Below are 21,765 nucleotides of genomic sequence, written 5' to 3'. Positions count from 1 at the left end.
TAAAATCTCCCACTACAGGATGATGGATTTGTTGATTTTTCTTTGTAATTTTCCCAATATTTGCTTCCATATTTTAAGATGTTATTAGAAGCATCATGTGATAGACTTGACCTCATTCATTCATTTAGCAAACATTTCCTGAGCTTGTATGATCTGCCTTGTATGATGAGCTTGTATGATCAGTTCAGTCTAAGAGAAGAGGCAGATAAGCAAACTCTATCTAATGCAGTGTGTTTCTAATGCACAGTGTTATAAGTACACAATGGTTTTTGTGAAATCACTGAGAGAGAGGGTATTTAACTATGACTTTGGGAAAAACTACTCAGAGAAAGGATTGTTACACTTGAGCATTGAAGTGGAAGTGGAAGTTGGCCAGAGGGCTGGAGAGATGGGGACAAACATGTGAAGTAGAATATGCATTTGAGCCTATACAGAGGCAATGAAATGTGACTGTGGTCACATCAATCAGGGAAATGTAAATACTCCAATATGGAAGGATCGTTATGGGGAAATGGAAAAAGATATAGATGGTGAAGTAGAAAATAACTGGATTAAAGGGGACTTGTAAACTATCCTAATGTGTTTTTATTTTATCCTGACAGTGAAAGGGAGCTATTGAAGGACTGTACAGAGGAATGTGTGATTTGTGTTCTAAAAATAACTCAGTACCAGGGCAAACAATGAATTTTAAAAGCTCAAGACTAAAGACACTGCCAGTTGCCTTCCCAAAGTCCATTTTTTTCTCTTCCTCCTTACCAACATAAGCACAATTTTGTTTGGGTTTATATTGTTTTTTAAAAGTGTTTCTTCCATGGCTTTCTTACAGCTCAGGGTGAGCATGTGATCAATTTGAGCAAGATGTAAGCTAAGGATTTATTTAAAAGTTTTCAATTTTTAAATTGATGTAGGTACTTCTCCTTCCTACCTATCTTTCCACCTTTTTTCTTCCTGGATACAAGGACAAAAGCGACTTTCTCCACATAGGAGATCAGAAAGATAGAGAAGCCTAGTTTTTGATGACATTGTTGAATCTCTGAAATACATAATTCCCTTTTAAGTTTCTGTTGGTTAGGTTTCATGTTATTTTCAGCTGCTGAACACAATCCTAAATAATACACAGTAAACATTTGTCTTCCATATTTCAAATTTCTACATTGATGATAGCGCAGAATCTCACACCCTTTCTTAGAAAATCACCCTTCCTTAGATATCCTTAGATATTTTCCCCCATGTTGCTCTTTCCATCATCCTGTTTTATCAATCCTGTCTCCTTAACAATAGTGTCTATTCCTTGTGGACAACATAGAGTCTTACATGTTTTATAACACAAAGTAGGTACCTAAATGTGAACTGTACTATTGCTCCTTTCCCCTCTATTTGTATAATACATTTGGATAACAATTTGGCAACCTATATAAAGCAATTGTTTTTTCTTCCTATAAATAAGAAAATAAGTATGTGATAAAATTGAAAGAAAAAAATTCAACTGGAAAAACTGAAAATAGATCGGCTAACTCAAAAAATGTGGTATTCTTTTCTTTAATTTTTAAGTAAATCATCAGTTTTTCTGAGGCTAAGGGTTCATCTCTGAGAGCCTTCTTGTTTCCAAAACAAGTCTGCTTCACCATACAGCCAAAAGAATAAAAAAGCAGCTATAGTCTCCCTGTTGATTAGACTATTAGATTTAACTAGTCTTATTACTAATATTCATAAGTCCTGTGAAATACATATTATACTAGCTAACCAGTAAGAAAAAAACTAGACGAATGTTTCATTTCTTATACCAAAATTAATTCCAAAAGTATTACAGATATACATGCAATAAGTAAAATCCTAGAAGTATTGTAAAAAAAAAAAAAAAAAAAGCAAATTTTTTTATAATGGTGGAGTAGAGACAAATTTTCTAAAAGTGTAACACAAAACTGGAAACCATAAAATAAAAAAGCATATATATGCCTATGTGGCAAAAAGAAAAACAAAAGAAAGGAAAAAAGAGAAGCCAGCAAAAAAAATTACAAAAGATTAGTCAAAATTTAATGTTATTTAAATATAAATAACACCTAGAAATCTTATTTACAAGTAAGATGAAGAATGGTAAAGAAAATTAGCAGTCAACCCCAAAACAGCCAAAAAATACTTGAAAAGAAATTCAGATTTATGCATGCAAAATAAAATAATAATCAGATAAGATTCTCTACATATCTGATTCATAATTGTTATAAAGAACAATAACACTTTATCTAAGACTTGTTAATGTATGTGTTAAAAGGTATTTTTATATTGTATGGAAGAGAGGATTAATTTGTATGATTCACTTGGAGAACAATTTGGCATCCTATAACCAATTTCTATCAATGTATTATAAAAAGTTGGAAAGCAAAAATAATGAATTAATAAAGATAACATAGAAAAACAAATAAGAAGAAAAATTGAATATATAAACAAATCCAACCCCTGTAGCTTCAAAATGAGATACACAATAATTTAGGCAAAGACCTTACCAGCCTAGTCGTGATCCAAAAAAGGATGAAACTATCACTAGATCTCTAAAACTGTCAAAATGTTAAGGTCCTAATGAACTGCATTTTGTCAGAATAAAAAAAATTCACATAGTTTTGGGTTGCTATGGTTTGAATATTTGTATTTCCTTAAAAATTCATGTTGATATTTAATCCCCAGTGTAACAGTATTAAGAGATAGGGCCTTCAGGAGGAGATCTAGTGCCTTATAACAGGGCTGGAGGGAACTAGCTAGGTCCTTTTTTGCCCTTCCCCCTTTCATCATGTGAGGACACAGCAACAAGGTGCCATTTAAAAGCAGAGAGTGGTTTTCCCCAGCCACAGAACCTGTCAGTACCTTGACCTTGGACTTCCCACCCTCTGGAATTGTAAAAACTAAATTTCTATTATTTATAAATTTCCCAGTCTGTGGTATTTTATTATACTGAATGGGAATATAATGAAAAGTACTACCTCTGTGCCCTGTATCCTTTAAATCTCTGATGGTGGTACTATTCTCTGCAATTTCTCCTGGGATATAGTTGCTCTGATTTAATATCTTGAATGGGATATGCAAGGAAAGACATTTTTAAGGGCTTCTGCCTAGTCTTTCCTATTACAACAGCTTTTACTGCACAAATTAGAGACCCCATGTGAGGCTTCTGCCTGCTATTGAGTATATCTATCCCAGTATATACTTGAGGAATAGAGAACTAACCACAAGGAAAGTCATTGACCCAATGAAACACAATTTAGGCCAGACTTGGGCCAGAACTCCATTTATTACCTAGTTTTTATAAGCCCACCATTCTAAAGAGGACTATACTGTAATTTCTGGTTCCCTGAACTAGAAATCAACTCATATCCCATATCTAAGGGTTCTAAAAAAAATCTGAGTATTACCTCTTTCTTATTGCAAAGTTGCCTTTATAAATGGCCAGACTCTGTGAGGAACAATCAAGGGAATGTTTATTATACATACTTGTGGTTTTGTTGCAGGATATTTCCTTAAGGGGGCTTAGCTTCTCTTCAATCAATGGACTCGGTGTGTGAACTGACATAGATATAAAATAGCTGAAGGACTACTATTTTGCATTGCAGCCACTAATTATTAACTGCCAATATTTGTTGGATATAGTCCAAGTCAAGTAACAACTTTAGTTGGCTATTATCAATCTGCCTCACTTCTTGGGACGCAGTAATCTACTAGCCATTAGAAATGGTCCCCATGAGTTAGAGCACCCCTACTGTTATTCTGGCCTTGCTATCCACTATTTACATCCACATTGTCTCTGATGTATAAGTGCCACCACCTGGCCTCTGGCATTCAGAAACTCTTCTACTAACAAGTAGTAAAATTAGTTCCATAGCAGCATCTCCACCATCAACTGTAAACTATTGAGTTCCCTCACTCATAGATTCCTCATTACCTTAGTAAAGAAAATGTCCTCTGGCCCTCCCAGGAAATAGAATCAGGTGATGGGTTCTCTTAAAAATCTAGCAAAATTTCTACAGGCAGAGCCTTCTGACTCCTTAATACTATTCCAAAGCACTTAATACTATTCCAAAGCACTTCTAGTATTCCCATCTCATTTATGTAGACATCATCATGTCTAAGCTTCAAGATGTTATCTTAAAAATATAATAGGACTGGCTTTGACAGTATTAAATGCTGGAGTATTAAATCATAAGGTATGGGAGGATGTTCCTACATCAATAAAATTTCCCCTCTTGGTCCCCTTCCCACTACCACCACCAATCTACTTCCACAAGTGTTCCCTAATTCCTACAAGCACTTCATAGTCAGCTCCTAAAATTCCTTTTAAGTAGAAGGTGCATTTGACTTATTATTTGCAGTAGTTATATTCTATAAAGTCATTAAATTAATACATTTATTTATTATTTAGGGTATTTATTAATACCCTAGGACCATCGCTCTTAAGGTAAATAACAGTGTTAAGTTTCTGTGAGCCTCTGGTCACAACATTTTTCTCAACTGATCAACATATAACAGTGTTTTATGTATCTTTTTTTAAAGACACTTTATTTAATATATATTATGGATGCATTAACATTGAATTCACAGCCAATGGTACTATATCATATGGCTGAAAGAAGTTTACCTAACACATATGATGCTTTTCTCCATAAGGCACATCACATCCTTCTTGTGCTTAGGAGCATTAGACAACATTTCATCAGTTTGTTTGGGGGCGATTTTAAAAAGCAAAAAAATAAGTTTTTTTATTTTTTATTAAATAAGCAAAATCACCGACAAAAGGCAGAAAACTGAGAAAAATATGGCATGAAATTGACCAGAAAAAAACACATGTTTACAGTACGAGGGTTGAAACAAGTAGGCAGAGTGTAGTCTTGTTCAGCCTCAGCTGGGAATGTGCATGATGGAGATTTGAGTTTTTTGCAGCTCTATGTATAACCTTGAATGACCACAAAAGTTCTGTGAATATTGAGTTTGGGGGTACCAATAAATTCTAGTGAGTAGGTGGATTTGCAAATAGAGTCCACAAATAATGAAGAGCAGTTGTATTTCCTCCTAAAGGAGGGACTACATTTCCCCATTCAAGGTAATTGGGGTGGAAAAGGTAGACCTTAAAGACAACAAATATCTTTGAAGCATGTCCCTCATGTCAGCCTCTTGCAAAGATTTTTAGCTAAAGGGAGGCTACTCTCTTCTAATAAGAGGCAGGGATCTGGTCTGCTGTTCAGGGTATTCTAGTGATATTAGTTTCAGTCTTTCCTACAGGTCTAAGGATTCCTTCTTTTTTCTACTAGGGCTTTCTCTGACACTGGAGACCTAGAAACGTTGGGAATTCTGTCTTTGTCATAACATGGGGAACTCTTATAAAAAGATTCTGAGTCTAATTTTCATACAACCTACAGGAGATAAGAATCATTTAATAACACTATTGCTGAGTCACAAAAATGTGGAGTTAGTAGTTAAAAGACTTGAGCTTGTCTTTTTCCACTTTAAGGGTATGCAAAAACCTGCAACAACTCTATAATCCTTATAATTACTCTTGTTCCCATACCTTTCAAATGCCACAGCCATCATATAGTTCAGTGATTTACCTGTCACCTTTACCACACCCCAATCCTAATTCAGCATAGATAAGAGAGAATAACCAGGGAAATTCTAAAAGAGAAAAAAGTAATGAAAGAGCACTAGTGTTATCTGATATTAAAATATATTTTCTTTTTTTTTTTTTTTTTTTTTTTTTTTTTGAGGCGGAGTCTTCACTCTGTCGCCCAGGCTGGAGTGCAGTGGCACCATCTCGGCTCACTGCAAGCTCCGCCTCCCAGGTTCGCGCCATTCTCCTGCCTCAGCCTCCCGAGTAGCTGGGACTACAGGCGCCCGCCACCGCGCCCCCCGGCTAATTTTTTGTATTTTAGTAGAGACGGGGTTTCACCGTGTTAGCCAGGATGGTCTCGATCTCCTGACCTCGTGATCCGCCCGCCTCTGCCTCCCAAAGTGCAGGGATTACAGGCGTGAGCCACCGCGCCCGGCCTAAAATATATTTTCAAACCAAAACTGTTACAACAGAGTGAAATAACAAGAATTAAATAGCAAATCAATGGAATTGAGTAAAAAAGTTATATGGAAATGTAGTGCATGTTTAAATGTTGCTTTTCAGAGTCATTAAATTTTGAACATACAGTTACATGCTGCATGATGATATTTTGGTCAATGATGGACTGTATATACGATGGTGGTCCCATAAGATTATAGTGGAGCTAAAAAATTCCTATCACGTAGTGACGTCTTGATGAGGCTGACCCTGTGTAGGTCTAGGGTAATGTGTGTGTTGTGTATCAATTATTAACAAAAGTGTTTAAAAAGTAAAAAAATAAAATAAAAAACATTTAAAATACAAAAAGCTTATAGAAAAAGAAATAAAGAAAATGTTTTGTACAGCTGTACAATGTGTCTGTGTTTTAAGCTGCTTTACTATAGAAGAGTCAAAAAGTTAAAAAAAAATTAAAAGTTTATAAAGAAAAAAGGTTATAATGTAAAATAGTTACAGTAAGCTAAAATGTTAATATATTACTGAAGAAAGAAAAATATTTTCAATAAATTTAGTTCAGCCTGTGTACAGAGTTTATAAAATCTGCAGTAGTGTACAATGTCTAGGCCTTCATATTCATTTACCACTTACCCACTGACTGACTCAGGGCAAATTACAGCCCTGTAAGCTCTATTCATAAGTACCTTATATGAGTGTACCATTTTTTAAATCTTTTATGCTGTATATATTTTGACTGTAGCTTTTCTACCTTTACATATGTTTAAATACACAAATACTAACTAGTATATTATAACTGTGTGCAGTATTCAGTACAGTAACTTGCTGTATGGGTTTGGAGCCTAGGAGCAATAGGGTATACCATACAGCCTAGGTGTGCAGCAGGCTATACCATCTAGGTTTGTGTAAGTATATTCTATGATGTTTGCACAATGAAAAGTCACCTAAAGACACACACTTCTCAGAACATATCTTGCCATTAAGCAATGCATGACTGTATTTGATGGTAGAAGTGAAAGGATTTTCCTGTTGGTTCATATGTGGGATAGGAAAGCAGCAGAAGAGTCAAGGATGAAAGTAACAGAAGAGTCAAGGATGATTCCTAAGTGAATGAATGAATGAATGAATGAATGATACCAGTGTGAAAGAGAGTAGGTAAGGGAGGGTTTGAATGAGATCAGAAAGGTATTTGTGTGGAGACAGTGCAGATTATGTAGTCTTGTGAAGGATGGCAAGAATTTGAATTTTATTCTCAGTGAAATAAGATTTAGCAGAAGATAAACATGATCTTTTGCATATTTTTAAAAAATATATCTGGCCACTAGATGTAGAAGATTTTGTAGGAAGATAAGAATGGAAGCACGGAACACAATCAAGAAGATTTTGTTATCATCCAGGAAGATACAATTGTATATTACAACAGGGAAGTAAGAGTGGAAGTGGTGAAAAAGGGTGGAGTTTGAGATAACTTATGAAAATAGAGTTTGTAGGATTTGCTCATGAATTGGTTGTGCAATCTGAAAGGAAGAGAAGAATAGAAGAACACATAGTCTTTTACCTAGAGCAAGGAAAAAGAAGGAATTTCTTTTCCTTAAAGAAGGAAATTTGACATTTACTTAGGTAGAAATGCATGGGGGAGCAAGTTTAGTGGGAATTGAGAAGAGTGGAAATCAAGAGTTTGGTTTTGGACACATTAAGTTTGAAGGTGGCTATTAAAGGTCCAAGTATTGATATCAAGGAGACAACTAGATATATGGGTCTGGAGCTCAGGTGAGAGGTTAGAGATATAATTGCCTGTAGTATACAGGCCAGGTAGTGTAAAGCCCCTTTTAGGGGCTTTGTTCCTTATACCCAAAATCCTGGCACAAGTTCCCTGAAACACTTGTCTAGAAAAAATTTGAAGATATATCTCAGTACATGCTCCACTTCAAATTAATGTCTCACTCTCAAACTCTGTCCCCAGACTAAAGTTCCCCTCTCTTTCTATCTATTTCACACACACATACATTCATCTCTCTCTCTCTCTCTTCTCTCTCTCTCTTCTCTCTCTCCTTCCTTCTCTCTGTTCCTCCTTTCCTCCCTTTTCTCTCTCTCTTTCTGTCATCCCCATCTGGTGCACTCCTTAGGTAATACAGAGTTTTCACCCTGCTTTCTGATTGCTCAAGAGGAGGCAACAGTAGTTCTAACAACTGAAGTCATGTCTTTTCCATTGACTAATAATTCCTCAGGGGGGACTGGATCCAAACTAATATGACACCCAACAAATAGAACAGAAACAAGAAACAGTAAACAGGAATTTTTTAGAAGACCATAAACTTACCAAAGACCTATCTATACCTAACCTCTGATATATATTATTTGTCCAGTAAAATTAAGATTAAATTATCATGCCTATAGTATTCTACTGACTCGTTTCTCACTAATTGTATTGTGATTCTGTTAAAACTTCACTTTGCCACTTTGGGAGGCTGAGGCAGGTGGATCACAAGGTCAGGAGTTCGAAACCAGCCTGACCAACATGGTGAAACCCCGTCTCTACTAAAAATGCAAAAATTAGCCGGGCATGGTGGTGTGCACCTGTAATCCCAGCTACTCAGGAGGCTGAGGCAGGAGAATCACTTGAGCCCGGGAAGGGGAGGTTGCAGTGAGCCGAGATAATGCCACTGCACTCCAGCCTGGGCGACAGAGCGAGACTCCATCTCAAAAACAAACAAACAAACAAACAAACAAAAACTTCACTTTGCTTTGATAAATACTGTCAGAATGTTGGTAGATATTATATCAAGAAATAACCTGTCATAATCAGCAAGAAAAAAATAAATAATCTCATCAAAAAGTGGGCAAAGAACATGAATAGACAATTTGCAAAAGAAGTCATACAAACAGCCAACAAACATATGAGAAATTGCTCAACATCACTAATCATCAGGGAAATGCAAATTAAAACCACAATGAGATACCACCTTACTCCTGCAAGAATGGCTATAATTAAAAAGTAAAAAAAAAAAAAAATAGATATTGGCATGGATGTGGTGAAAAAGGAACACTTTGACACTACTGGTGGGAATATAAATTAGTATAACACTGTGGAAAATATGTGGAAAATAGTATGAGATTCCTTAAAGATAAAAAAAAATGTGTAAGCATATTATGTCACTCCTTTGCTTCATTACTTCATTAGTTTTTTTTCTCACTAATTGTAAAATAAATTTCAAAGTCCACAGCCTTCATTTCAGCTGTACAGGAATTTGGCCTTTGGTGCCCCATAGGGAAGAAGATTGAAGAATGATATTCTGGGTTGGACACGGTGGTTCATACTTGTAATCCCAGAACGTTGGTAGGCCAAGGCAGGAGGATCATCCGAGACTCTAGCTTGAGACCAGCCTGGGTAACACAGGGAGATTCTGTCTCTACAAAAAAAATATATTTTTTAAATAACCGAGCATCATGGCACATGCCTGTGTTCCCACCTACTTGGGAGGCTGAGGTAGGAGGATTGCTTGAGCTCAGGAAGTTGAGGCTGCAGTGAGCCATGATTGTGCCACTGCATTCCAGACTGGGACACAGAGTGAGGCCCTGTCAAAAAAAAAAAAAAAAAAAGATGCTCTGAAATGCCTCGGAGACGATTAGATAAGGTGAGTAAAGAGGGTTGTTGGGAGAAAAAACCTGAATGAAGATTCACAAGAAAACCTATCTGAGACTGAAGTACAAACATGGGCTAGAGTAGAGAAGGAAGTTAAGTTTTAGAGGGCCTACAAGGCTTTATTAGGAATTTAATTTGAATCGGGCTGACATTTGCAGACAATTTTATGGCATCTAAAAAGGGAAGTAAGAATGAAAATGCCCCTTTAGGAATATGATTCATACTGTAATTTGTATGTTAGGTTGGTTTAGAGACTGTACTATCTTTGTGAGTCTTCTGATTAGGAAAAACAAATCAGAAACACCAGGAAATGTTTGTAGTTGATTTAATTACATATGTCTATTTCTTTTGATTAATATTGCAGTTCTGATGAAATGAGAAGCCTCATATATGGTATCAGCAAGGGAATCCAGAGAATTTGATAGTGAAGAATCAGTATAATTATAATGCCTTTCCTGCATCCATGCCCTTGTGTCCTTTTTAAACATTTTCTTTGAAGCTTAAAAATAAGAATGAATATTGATTTCTTTACTCTGCTTATGTGTGTATATGTGCATGTGTGTATGATAGTAGGTTTTTTTTTTGTTTGTTTGTTTTGTTTGTTTGAGACGGAGTCTCACTCTGTCACCAGGGTGGAGTGCAGTGGCAAGATCTTGGCTCACTGCAACCTCCACCTCCCAAGTTCAAGCCATTCTCCGGCCTCAGCCTCCCGAGTAGCTGGGACTACAGCTGCCCGCCACCATGCCCAGCTAATTTTTGTATTTCTAGTAGAGACGAGGTTTTACCATGTTGGCCAGGATGATCTCAATCTCTTGACCTCGCGGTCCGCCCGCCTCAGCCTCCCAAAGTACTGGGATTACAGGAGTAAGCCACTGCGCCTGGCCGATACTAGGTTTGAAAATAATTAAAAGGTCAAAATAGTTTTTATTTTTCTGGTTTTAGTTAGACTGGAGAGATACTAGGCAACCAGGACAAATGCATTTGAAATTCTCACTACAGTATCACATTAGCTAATTTATGACAACTTGCATTATTTATTAGCTAATTTATGACAACTTGCATTTTCATAATACCATCAAAATTGTTGATATAATCATGAAAAATAAAGTTTCTAAAAGGAACTAAAATTGCTACATTCCTTGGACTTAACACGGTCAAAAGTCTCCTTCAATTAAAAACATTCAATATTTATAAGAAAAATCTGGTGGGAGGGAAATTTTGTGATTGCTTTGAAATGCTAGGTCTAATTTCTGATTTCTAATTCTATTTTTGTTTCTAGTTTTAGAAAAATAAACTGACAGAGCAAGTGAGTGACTAACATATATAGTTTGTCTTGTTCTTCTAAAGATATCAAGAGATTCAATTTTTATTTTTAGAGAATAAAAATTTGGCCCAAATAGGAAAAAATAGAAAAATAATCCCTGAGCTTCAAATAAGAAGATCTGAATAAATTCAAAATTCATCATTTTTCTCTAGAAATATCAAGGCAAGGAAAAGTATGAAATGCCAACATATCTGAAATATTATAATTCAATAAAAGAGATGTGTTATGTTTTTAGGAAGGGCACCTTTAGGAAAAGCATGAGGATATTCCTGGGGGACCTGATTAAATAAGGACATGATTATTATGCATAATTTTCTCAGTATAGAATCAGTGACAGCATAAAACATAAGATAGTTAGGTTTGGTTCATGTGATTTTAGTTCATACATACTCTTTTTTTTTTTTTTTTGAGACGGAGTTTCACTCCTGTTGCCCAGGCTGGAGTGCAATGATGTGATCTTGGTTCACCGCAACCTCCGCCTCCTGGGTTCCAGCGATTCTCCTGCCTCAGCCTCCCGAGTAGCTGGGATTACAGGCATGTGCCACCATATCCAGCTGATTTTATATTTTCAGTAGGGACAAAAATACAAAATTTGATCATGTTGATCAGGCTGGGCTCGAACTCCTGACCTCAGGTGATCCTCCCGCCTCAGCCTCCCAAAGTGCCAGGATTATAGGCGTGAGCCACTGGTCCTGGCCTATAGTCTTAAAAATATATTTTGCTAAGACTAGATTTTTGTCTACATCTTACAGACATATTACAATGGAGTAGCACATGGGCCATGACCAAAAGAAGCTTAGTAATGGTACCTGAAAGGCTAGCTAGGTTAAGTATTCTATGACAAAGAAAGCCTCCTAAAACACATAATCATGGACTGCGTCTAGTTGTAAATTTCAGACGTAGTTGGAATCTACTAACAGGAGAAAATGAAGAGAGAAATGCGCAGATGGGTGAAGCACAGATACAGAGCTGGAGTGCTGGAGACAAAGATACAGACACTGCTTTCAGGGTCGGTCCTCATGCTGGATAAGATGCTCTGCATTTCTTTTTCAAAACTTTCTAATCCTCATTTCCCTCATCAGTAAAATGGGGGAAAATAGTGCTAACCTTGTGATATTTCTGCAGAGATTAAAATGGGGTTAGTCATGCAAAATACTTAGCACAGTGTAAGATGTAAAATAAACACTAGATTAAAATGTTGGTTACCTCTTGCCAGCATTGTTGCCTAGCTTCTGTATCAAATGTTCATTCAGAGAATAAAAGTCACTAAGAGTTTTACAGAAAAAAGTGTTTATACAGGGATTAGACCTTACACAAGTATGGGAGCTAGTCAAAAAGTCTGTGTGGCCTTGTGCCTGGAGTTGAGCCTGAAGTTGCTGTAGGTTAGCTAGGCTGGCAGGTGAAGAGTGCTGGATGAGAACTGAGAGAGAACAAGGGCAAACTCAAACTGTAGTGATGGAATCCATGAAAATAAAGTGTAACCTACGAGGACAACTGGAACCTCAATGGTGTGACAAACCTGCTAGAGAATCTAGTTCTCACTGCCATGGAACTTTACATATACCTGGCCCAGGACAGTGAGATCTGGAGTGAGCTGGAAAAGCTGTGGACCCTGGTGGCACTCCACACCAAGGTCAACTAGAAGATCAGTAACAAGTGTGAGCTGTCACAGTGTCTGGCACCCTACACCAAACTTTAAAACACAAAAATGTCAACTTAAAAAAAATTGTGCTGTCCAAATTTTGCACAAATTTCTCTTCTGGCCAACCATAACCTGGGACAACATAGGAAAAAGAATTATATGAATCACAGATCCAATTTAGCTAAGCTGAAGCAGTGAAAAGCCACCACTGCTCATCCCCTTTCAACTTGGCATCCATATATACTTCTTAATACTTACTGGCCAAGTAAAGAAAACTGCAAAATCAAGCTTCCATCTGGCATGGTATAAGCATCCCTTACATAGTCCAAACCACACAACTACTCTCTCTAAAAAGATACAAATTCCTTTTACACATTTTGGACCATATTTATTCTCTTCTAGGTGAATTATATGCACTTTTGATATCCTATAACTTAAATTGTGAGATATCCACCTAGCTGTTATTAATATATCTTATGTTAGACAATAGGGAAATGGGAAAGGGGAAAGATTGGTTAATATATACACAAAGATATTCACATCAATATAATGAAGAAATATTCATAAGTATTATTGTATTCATTTCTACAACTGCTCACATAGTTGTAGCTGCTATCTATAATTATCTTCTTTTGTTACACATTTGCCCTCTACAAACCCTGCAACTGGTTCCTTCTTTGATGGTTCACTCAAACTTTAGAACACAAAATTGGCAGCTTAAAAAAAATCCTGCTGTCCAAATTTTGGACAGTAGCAGCCCTGCTTACTTTAAGTTGTTGTAGTTTTCCATTGGCTTATTTAAAATAGCTTTGTTGAGATATAATTCACATGCCATAACATTCATTCATCTTAAGTGTACAATTCAATACTTTTTAGTAAATGTGCAGGATTGTTTAACTATCATTGGAATTCAGTTATAGAAAGATTCCATCATCCCAAAAAAGACTCCTTCATGTCCCTTTGGAAACAATCCCCAGTCCTACCTTTAGAGCTAAGCAGCTATTAATTTACTTCCTGACTCTGTAGATTTGCCTTCTCTGGATATTTCATATAAATGAAATTATACAATATATGATATTTTGCATCTGACTTCTTTTAATTAGCATAATGTGGAGGGTCTTGCCAGTTGTAGCATAACAATAGTGATTTCCTGTGACTTTTATCACAGTACATGAAAGTGTTATGAGTTGCTTCCAGTGATCGCCTGAATTTCACACATCCTCCTCCTTACCCCATTGTATAGGAGCAACAATATGTCCCCTTGGTAGTTAGAATCAATACCTCAGACTACATTAACAATTTTCTTTGTTGATTCACAGGCATGGGAGCCCCAAGTAGACATGCAGCAATTTCAATTTCTAGTTTAATGGAACAACTGCTGTGTCCCCTGATGGAAATATACCACACTTGGGAACTAAAAACTCTAGAGTAGCAGAGCCCTAAGTAATGGAGATGGAGACAGGAAGTGAAAATTTTTGTAAAGGATCACAAAGGACAGTGCCTGCAGAAAAAGGAAAAATATGCGCATGTATATATACTTGTCAAAATATTATCCATATTTTGAAACAAATGTAAAATGTTAAAAAAAAAAAAGCTATCCAATGAAAAAGCATGACTATATATGTAGCCCTGGTTTACCTAATCTGTTTGCATGGCATTGTCAACTCTCATAAATGCCTAGAGTGAGATGTGATGGCTGCATAGGCCTAGAAACTGGCTGATTGGAAATGACTTTTTCCCTTGCAAAATAACAGAGTCATAAGCAAACATACAACAGCCTGCCATTATTTAAAATTTTTGTATATTTCCATCATGATTTTTGTGTTAGTTTTGATTTTTAAAACTATTCCATTAAAATATAATTTGTCTTGATTATTAAGTTTTCTCATACTCTCTTAAATTTTGCACCCCAAGTGAGTGCCTCACTTATCCAAATGCTAGCCCAAATTAGAGGTAATATTAACAATAAACATTTCCATTTCAATCCATTGATTCCCAGACCTGTAAATTCTTGAAAATGGGAAAAAGAGCACTTATTGGTCACATTCATTTGTGTGTTTAGAATGTACACTGCATCCTATAGGATATAACGCCAACTTGGCAAGATGTTGCCATCTAGCTGGAACTTTAAGGCTAACTCCAAAAGGCTAATCCATCATTTTATTAGGCCAGATAACTTCAGGTGATGGAGTACATGGTAACACTAGTGAATCCTTGTACTCTATCTACTTCACTTCATTTGCTACAAAATGAGCTCTTTGGTGAGATGCAATGCTGTGTGGAAAATGATCATGATGAATAGGACATTTTATAAGTTCATAGATAGTAGCTTTGGCAGAACCACTGCAAGGAGGGAAGGCAAGTCTGAATTTAGAATAAGTGTCTATTATTGTGAGAACAAAGGGCTCCATCTTCCATAATGGAAGTAGGCAATATTATCAACCAGGAGTCTCTTTGACTCCTGTGAGTAATGGTACCATATTGGGGGCTCAGTGTTAGCCTTTGCTTTTGGTAGTTTGGGCACTTAGTTTTTGTGATTAGAAGTTTGTGTTGCCAAATAAATACATAACCTCCATTCTTGCTGCCTTGGACATTTTGTCATTATTGCATTAAGCAAGGATGAGATGGCTAGCTAGGGAGAAAGGACAACTGATAGACACATAATTGGTCATCATGTCCACTTGATTGTGAAGAACTTTTTCTTCTGAGTTTGTTCCTTATTCACCTGGGACACAAATATCTTCACTTTTAGAGACAGATATCTGTATACATTTTCTCTAGACCTCTTTGTCACCAGTTTTCCAATTGTGTTCTTACCAATTCTCTGACCATCTGGCTAAACCATTAGTCACTGCTCATGACTTACTATACATTTATACCTCTGACCATCTCTTATTCCAGGCAAAATGAATATTTTTCTGGATGTGCAGCATGTGCAGCATGGAGTACCGTATATAAATCAAACTTTTTTCCTCCTAAGTTAACTGGCTATAGGGAATGCCCCATAAAGGGAAGGAGGAACTGTAGCAAGAATAGGAGTCATGGTTATCTGGGATACTTGCTCCTGCAACTTACTTATATCTTCAGGACCTTTTCAAGACCAGTCTCATATATACCATTTCTGTTTTATGATGGGATGATATTGTGCACATCAAGTGCTATGACCTATAAATTAGAAAACAATCAATTCCTGATGGGCACTCAGGTTGAATGTTACTTTATGGCCGATGCAAAATCAATGTTCATTTTATACTAGGACCTAGCAGCAAACCAGAGCTGTGTTTTGGAAGAAGCATAGTTATATGCAGAGAGTGGCATAGCTATACTCCAAAATCTTAATTATTGCATTTTCATTCACTTATAGGCACCTATCAAAGGCTCCAAACAGCATCCCTGTCTGTTACATGCACTATGAACACCATCATATCTTCTGGGTCACATGACCTAAGGGGCAGAGCAGTTTGCATGGCAACCTAGTCATTTCTAGGGTTTCCATTTCATCTGCACCCTACTCAAAACTGGCAACTTTTACATTTACTCAGTAAATGGGCTGCAATAGTACATTCAAATGAGAATGTCTATTACCTCCCAAATCCAAAGAGGTCTACAAATTTTTATGCTTCTTTCTTTGTAGTGAGAGGGGCCATGTACAACTTGTCCTTAACCTTGCAAGGAATAGCTTAACGTGTCCCAGATTACTGGAAAATTAGAAATTTCACTAAAATGTCAGCTCTCTGAATTTGTATGGATTTATTTCCTAACACCTGACAGTCATTTACTTAACAAATTTCTAATTCTTGCTTACTATGCCAGTCAGCCTGGTGTCATCAATGAAATAAAACATAGTAATGCCCTACAGAATTCAGAGGCAATCTAAGTTCCCGAGGAATAGATTTGGGCCTAGGCTAAAAAACCTGAGGGGAAAATGGAGGCAGGACTAAAATGCAGCGCCAACTCAGACAGACAGAGCAGCGTGTTGAGACTCACATCGTGAACTTTCGCTCCAGAACTACTGCAGGAATATACCAGGAAAACCAAGAAAATCCACAGACCCTCTGAAGGAAGCAGATTGCTCCTGCAGGACCTGAAGACAGCCCAAATACTCTGAGTGCCCAAGCTGTGAATATGAGAAAAGAGGAATTGTCCACTCCCGAACATACACCCTCACTGGAAAACCTGAAGGTCTAGATCATGGTAGAAGGATTTGACCTTACCTGGAGCTAAGTCAATTTAGAGAGCCTAGCGGAACACAAGGGTAGAGGAAGCAGCGGGAAAAGCCCTGTGGGTTCTCTAGGTCCCCAGCAAAGCTGTTTCTGACTTTTTTCACAGGAGTCCTTGGGGAGGGCTGCCAGAGGCACTGGGAAAAGACCATAGGGAGAAAGAAACTTCCAGGTGAACTTTGTAACAATTCCAACTGAACGCGAAGTTTCTTGGCCAGAATTTGAGGGAGGGTGTGAATCTGGTGTGCAGACTCCATAGGCAAGGAAGTGGGAAAGCCCTGCTTACTTTCTCAGCTGGGAGGCTGGTAGCCTGGGGCAAGTTCTCATTCACTGCCTGGAAACAGACTCAGTACTGTCTGAGGGGCACGGTGGGAATGAGACTGGCCTTTCTGGTTGTGTGGGAGCTGGGTTAGACCTTTCCCCCACTTCTATGATAACCTGCATGACACAGTAGAGGGAGCCATAATCCTCCTGGGAACATAACTCCATTGCCTGGAAACCACATCCCCATCCCCCTACCAGCAGTCACAGCAAGCCCTGCCCAAGGAGAGTCTGAGCTCAGACATGCCTAACCCTGCCGCCACCTGATGGCCCTTTTCTACTCACCGTGGTAGCTGAAGACAAACGGCATATTCTCTTGGAAGTTCTAGAGCTCCACCCACCACCTAATCCTTCCTATACTGCCACAGGTAATGCTCTCTTGAAAGTGCCACGTCCTGGCTGGAGGCCAAACAGCACAAAAATAGTGCATTAAACAACCAAAACTAAGGAACCTCACACAGTCCATTTCAACCCCCTGCCACCTCCACCAGAGCAGGGGCTGGTATCCATTGCTGAGAGACCTGAAGACAGTTCACATCACATCACTGGTGCAGACAACCCTCAGTACCAGCCTGTAGCCTGGTAGCCCTGCTGGGTAGCTAGATCCAGAAAAGAAATAACAATCACTACAGCTCAGCTCTCAGGAAGGCACATCCCTAGGAAAAGGGGGAGAGTGCTACATCAGGAGAACAGTGTGTGGGACAAAAGAATCTGAACAGCAGCCTTGAGCTCCAGATCTTCCTTCTGACATAGTCTACCCAAATGAGAAGGAACCAGAAAAACAATTCTGGTAATATGACAAAGCAAGGATAGACCATATGGTAGGCAACAAAACAAGTCTAAATAATTTAAGAACATTGAAATTATAGTAAGTACTATCTCAGACCACGTGGAATAAAACTGGGAATACACTTCTATTCCAGGGGATTAAATGAAATACATTTAATTGGATTGCTTAGTCTTACTTTGGCTATGCAGGCTCTTTTTTGGTTCCATATGAATTTTAGTACAGTTTTTTTCTAGTTCTGTGAAAAATGATAGTGGTGTTTTGATGGGAATTGCATTGAGTCTGTAGACTGCTTTTGGCAGCATGGTCATTTTCACAATATTAATTCTACCCATCCATGAGCATGGGATGTGTTTCCATTTGTTTGTGTTGTCTATTATTTTCTTTCAAAAATCATAGGAATCTTCAAAAGGAACCTTCAAAACTATGCAAATACATGGAAATTAAATAACCTAAACCTGAATGATCTTTGGTTTAACAATGAAATCAAGAGGGAAATTTAAAAATTCTTTCAACTGAATGATAGTATTGACACAACCTATCAAAACCTCTGGGATACGGCAAAGGCAGTGCTAAGAAGAAAGTTGATAGCCTTAAATGTCTGAAAGAGCACAAATGAACAATCTAAGGTCACACCTCAAGCAACTAGAGAAACAAGAACAAACCAAACCCAGACCCAGCAGAAGAAAGGAAATAAGATTAGGGCAGAACTAAATGAAATTAAAATAAAAAATAGAAAAGATAAATGAAACAAAATGCTAGTTCTTTGAAAAGATAAATAAAATCAATAGACCATTAGCAAGATTAACCAGAAAAGAAGATCCAAATAAGCTCAATTAGAAACAAAACAGGAGATATTACAACTAACACCACAGAAATATAAAAGATCATTCAGGGCTACTATGAACACTTTTACATGCACGAACCAGAAAACCAGAGGAGACTGATGAATTCCTGGGAAGGTACAACCCTCCTAACTTAAATCAGGAAGAATTAGAAACCCTGAACAGACCAACAACAAGCAGCGAAATTAAAATGGTAATAAAAATAATACCAACAAAAGAAGTCCAGGACCAGATGGAATCACAGCCGAATTCTACCAGACATTCAAAGAAGAATTGCTACCAATCCTATTGACACTATTACACATGACAGAGAAAGAGGCAATCCTCCTCTAAATCAGTCTACAAAGCAGTATCACCCTAATATCAAACAGGAAAGGACATAACAGCAACAACAAAAAAGAAAACTACCGACCAATATCTCTGATGAACACAGATGCAAAAATCCTCAACAAAATAATAGCTAACTGAATCCAACAGTGTAACAAAAAGATGATCCGTCATGATCAAGTGGATTTCATACCAGGATGCAAGGATGGTGTAACATCCACAAATCAATAAATGTGATACACCACATAAACAGAATTAAAAACAAAATCACATGATGCAGAAATAGCATTTTTAAAAAATTCTGCATCCCTTTACGATTAAAACACTCAGCAAAATCAACATACGAGGAACATACCTCAATGTAATAAAAGCCATCTATGATAAACATACAGCCAACATAATAATGAATGGGGAAAAGTTGAAAGCATTCCGTCTGAGAACTGGAACAAGACAAGTATACCTAATCTCACCACTTCTATTCAACATAGTACTGGAAATCCTAGCTAGCAGGCATACAGTATGAAACTAAAGAGTTTTTGATTTGCAAAGCCCAGGGCTTGAGAGAAAAGTTGTTTTAATTTCTAAAAGATTTGGTTTGGATCACTAAAACCAGAGGCTTTAGGACTTAGAGCATAGATAGTATAAAAGATAAATATTGAATAGGGCAGAATAAGAAGGTGATATTAGCTACTCTGGAAAAATAATATAGAAAATAGATGATAATTAAAAGTCAGTATATTTACCAAGGAGTCACTATAGGAGGAGGCAAGGAAGCCCTGTAATAAAAGTCACAGATAGAACACCTGAAACAGGAAACCAGATGGAGGATTCAACTAAGCCTGAAATAATCAGCAAGCCCATGAGAGCCAAGGTGATGCCTGGAGTAATCACCCAGTCCCACTTACTCCCAGACACCAAAGAACAAGCTTCTCCTCAGTAGGAGAAGCAAGTAAGGACCAGTATTGCTTTTAAAAGCCAGAGGCCCCCTGGGCCTCCTCCCTTTATGGAGGCTGAGAAGTCTCATGACCTACAGTTTGCAAGCCCCTCTTCTACTATAACGATGATGGCTAATATATATTGAGCATTTATTATATTGCCAGAACCTGATCTAAGTATTCAAATGCTTTATGTCATTTAATTCTCCTAGCAACCTATAAAGTTGGTAGTATTATTATCTCTATTTTAAAGAAGAGACAATGAAGTACAGAAAATTTAGGGTCACATAACTATAATTTGGTAGATTCAGGATTTTCCTGCTGTGTCCAGACCCTATTGAAGGGAGAAAAGTGAGAAGAAAATCCTTGAGAGGGATGGAGAGACTGAGGGGGTTTGAACATGAAAATGAGTCAATCCATATCCTGAAGTGAATGAGAAATTACCCCCAATTTTTGTATTAGTCACAGTTCTCCAGAGAAACAAAACCAACTGTGTGTGTGTGTGTGTGTGTGTGTGTGTGTGTGTGTGTGTGTGTGTGTATGTAATGGGTTCATGTGATTATTGAGGCCAAGTCCCATGATCTGCTATTTGCAAGTTAGGAACCCCAGAAAGTCAGTGCTGTAGTTATAGCTCTAGTCTGAAGGCCTGAGAACTAGGAGAGCTAATGGTATAAGTCCAAGTCTAAAGGCAGAAGACCAATGTTCCAACTCAGGCAGGCAGACAGTGAGAGCAAATTCTCCTTTACTCCTCCTTTTGTTCTATTTAGACCTCCAATGGATTAGATGAGGTCCACCCAAATTGGGGAGGGCAATCTGCTTTACTCAGTCTATTGAATTAAACACTAATCTCACCCAGAAACATCCCCTCACAGACACACTCAGAACAATATTTAACCACATACCTGGGCACCCTGAGTCCAAGTCAAGTTAACTTTAAAATTAACCACCACAATCCATCACTTGTCAATTTGGCACCAATACACATCTCCTTAGATCATACTTTATCACTTTATCTCCAAATGAAGACAATAACAAGGTCATAATACCACCTAGCATGATGCAACTACCCTGAGTGCAACTGAAAATGTACTGACCCCTTCCCCAGAAGAGGAGGTAAAATCCTTGAGTGGTGTTTGCTCTTCTCCTTGGTATCCCATAACTTAAACACTATGATGTACAATTAAGAATGCTGAAATATTAAGATAGTAAGTTAATACATCTATATTACATAAGAAAGGAATAAGGGGTAGAGGAAAACAAAGATACACACACATATTCATACAAAAATGAGGAATACTCATGACAATTATATGTGGTCATAGTTTTGGCATATATAACTACCTTCTTCCACTACTCATTCTGTGTTCCCTTTGCCAGCACCTCAGGCAGTTGTGGTTCTTTACCTGAAATGATCCAAATCTTCATTCCTGAAGGGTCCAGACCATTCATAGTTCTGCCTGAACTGGCTGTAGTAATTTTCAATTGAAATGAATCACAGGACATAATAAGACTAAGAGATGCTCTAAGATATCTCCTGTGTCCCAGACATACTCTTCCTTACCTTCTTTGTGGATTAGCAGTACAATTTCCCCTTGGTAGTTAGAATCAATCATCCCAAATAGCAGAGATAATACCTTCTTTGCTTGCTGATTCAGAGGCATGAGGAGTCCAAAATATCCAA

Source organism: Macaca thibetana, chromosome 1 (assembly GCF_024542745.1).
Source record: "Macaca thibetana thibetana isolate TM-01 chromosome 1, ASM2454274v1, whole genome shotgun sequence".
Lineage (NCBI taxonomy): Eukaryota > Metazoa > Chordata > Mammalia > Primates > Cercopithecidae > Macaca > Macaca thibetana.
This window is presented reverse-complemented; position numbering follows the sequence as displayed.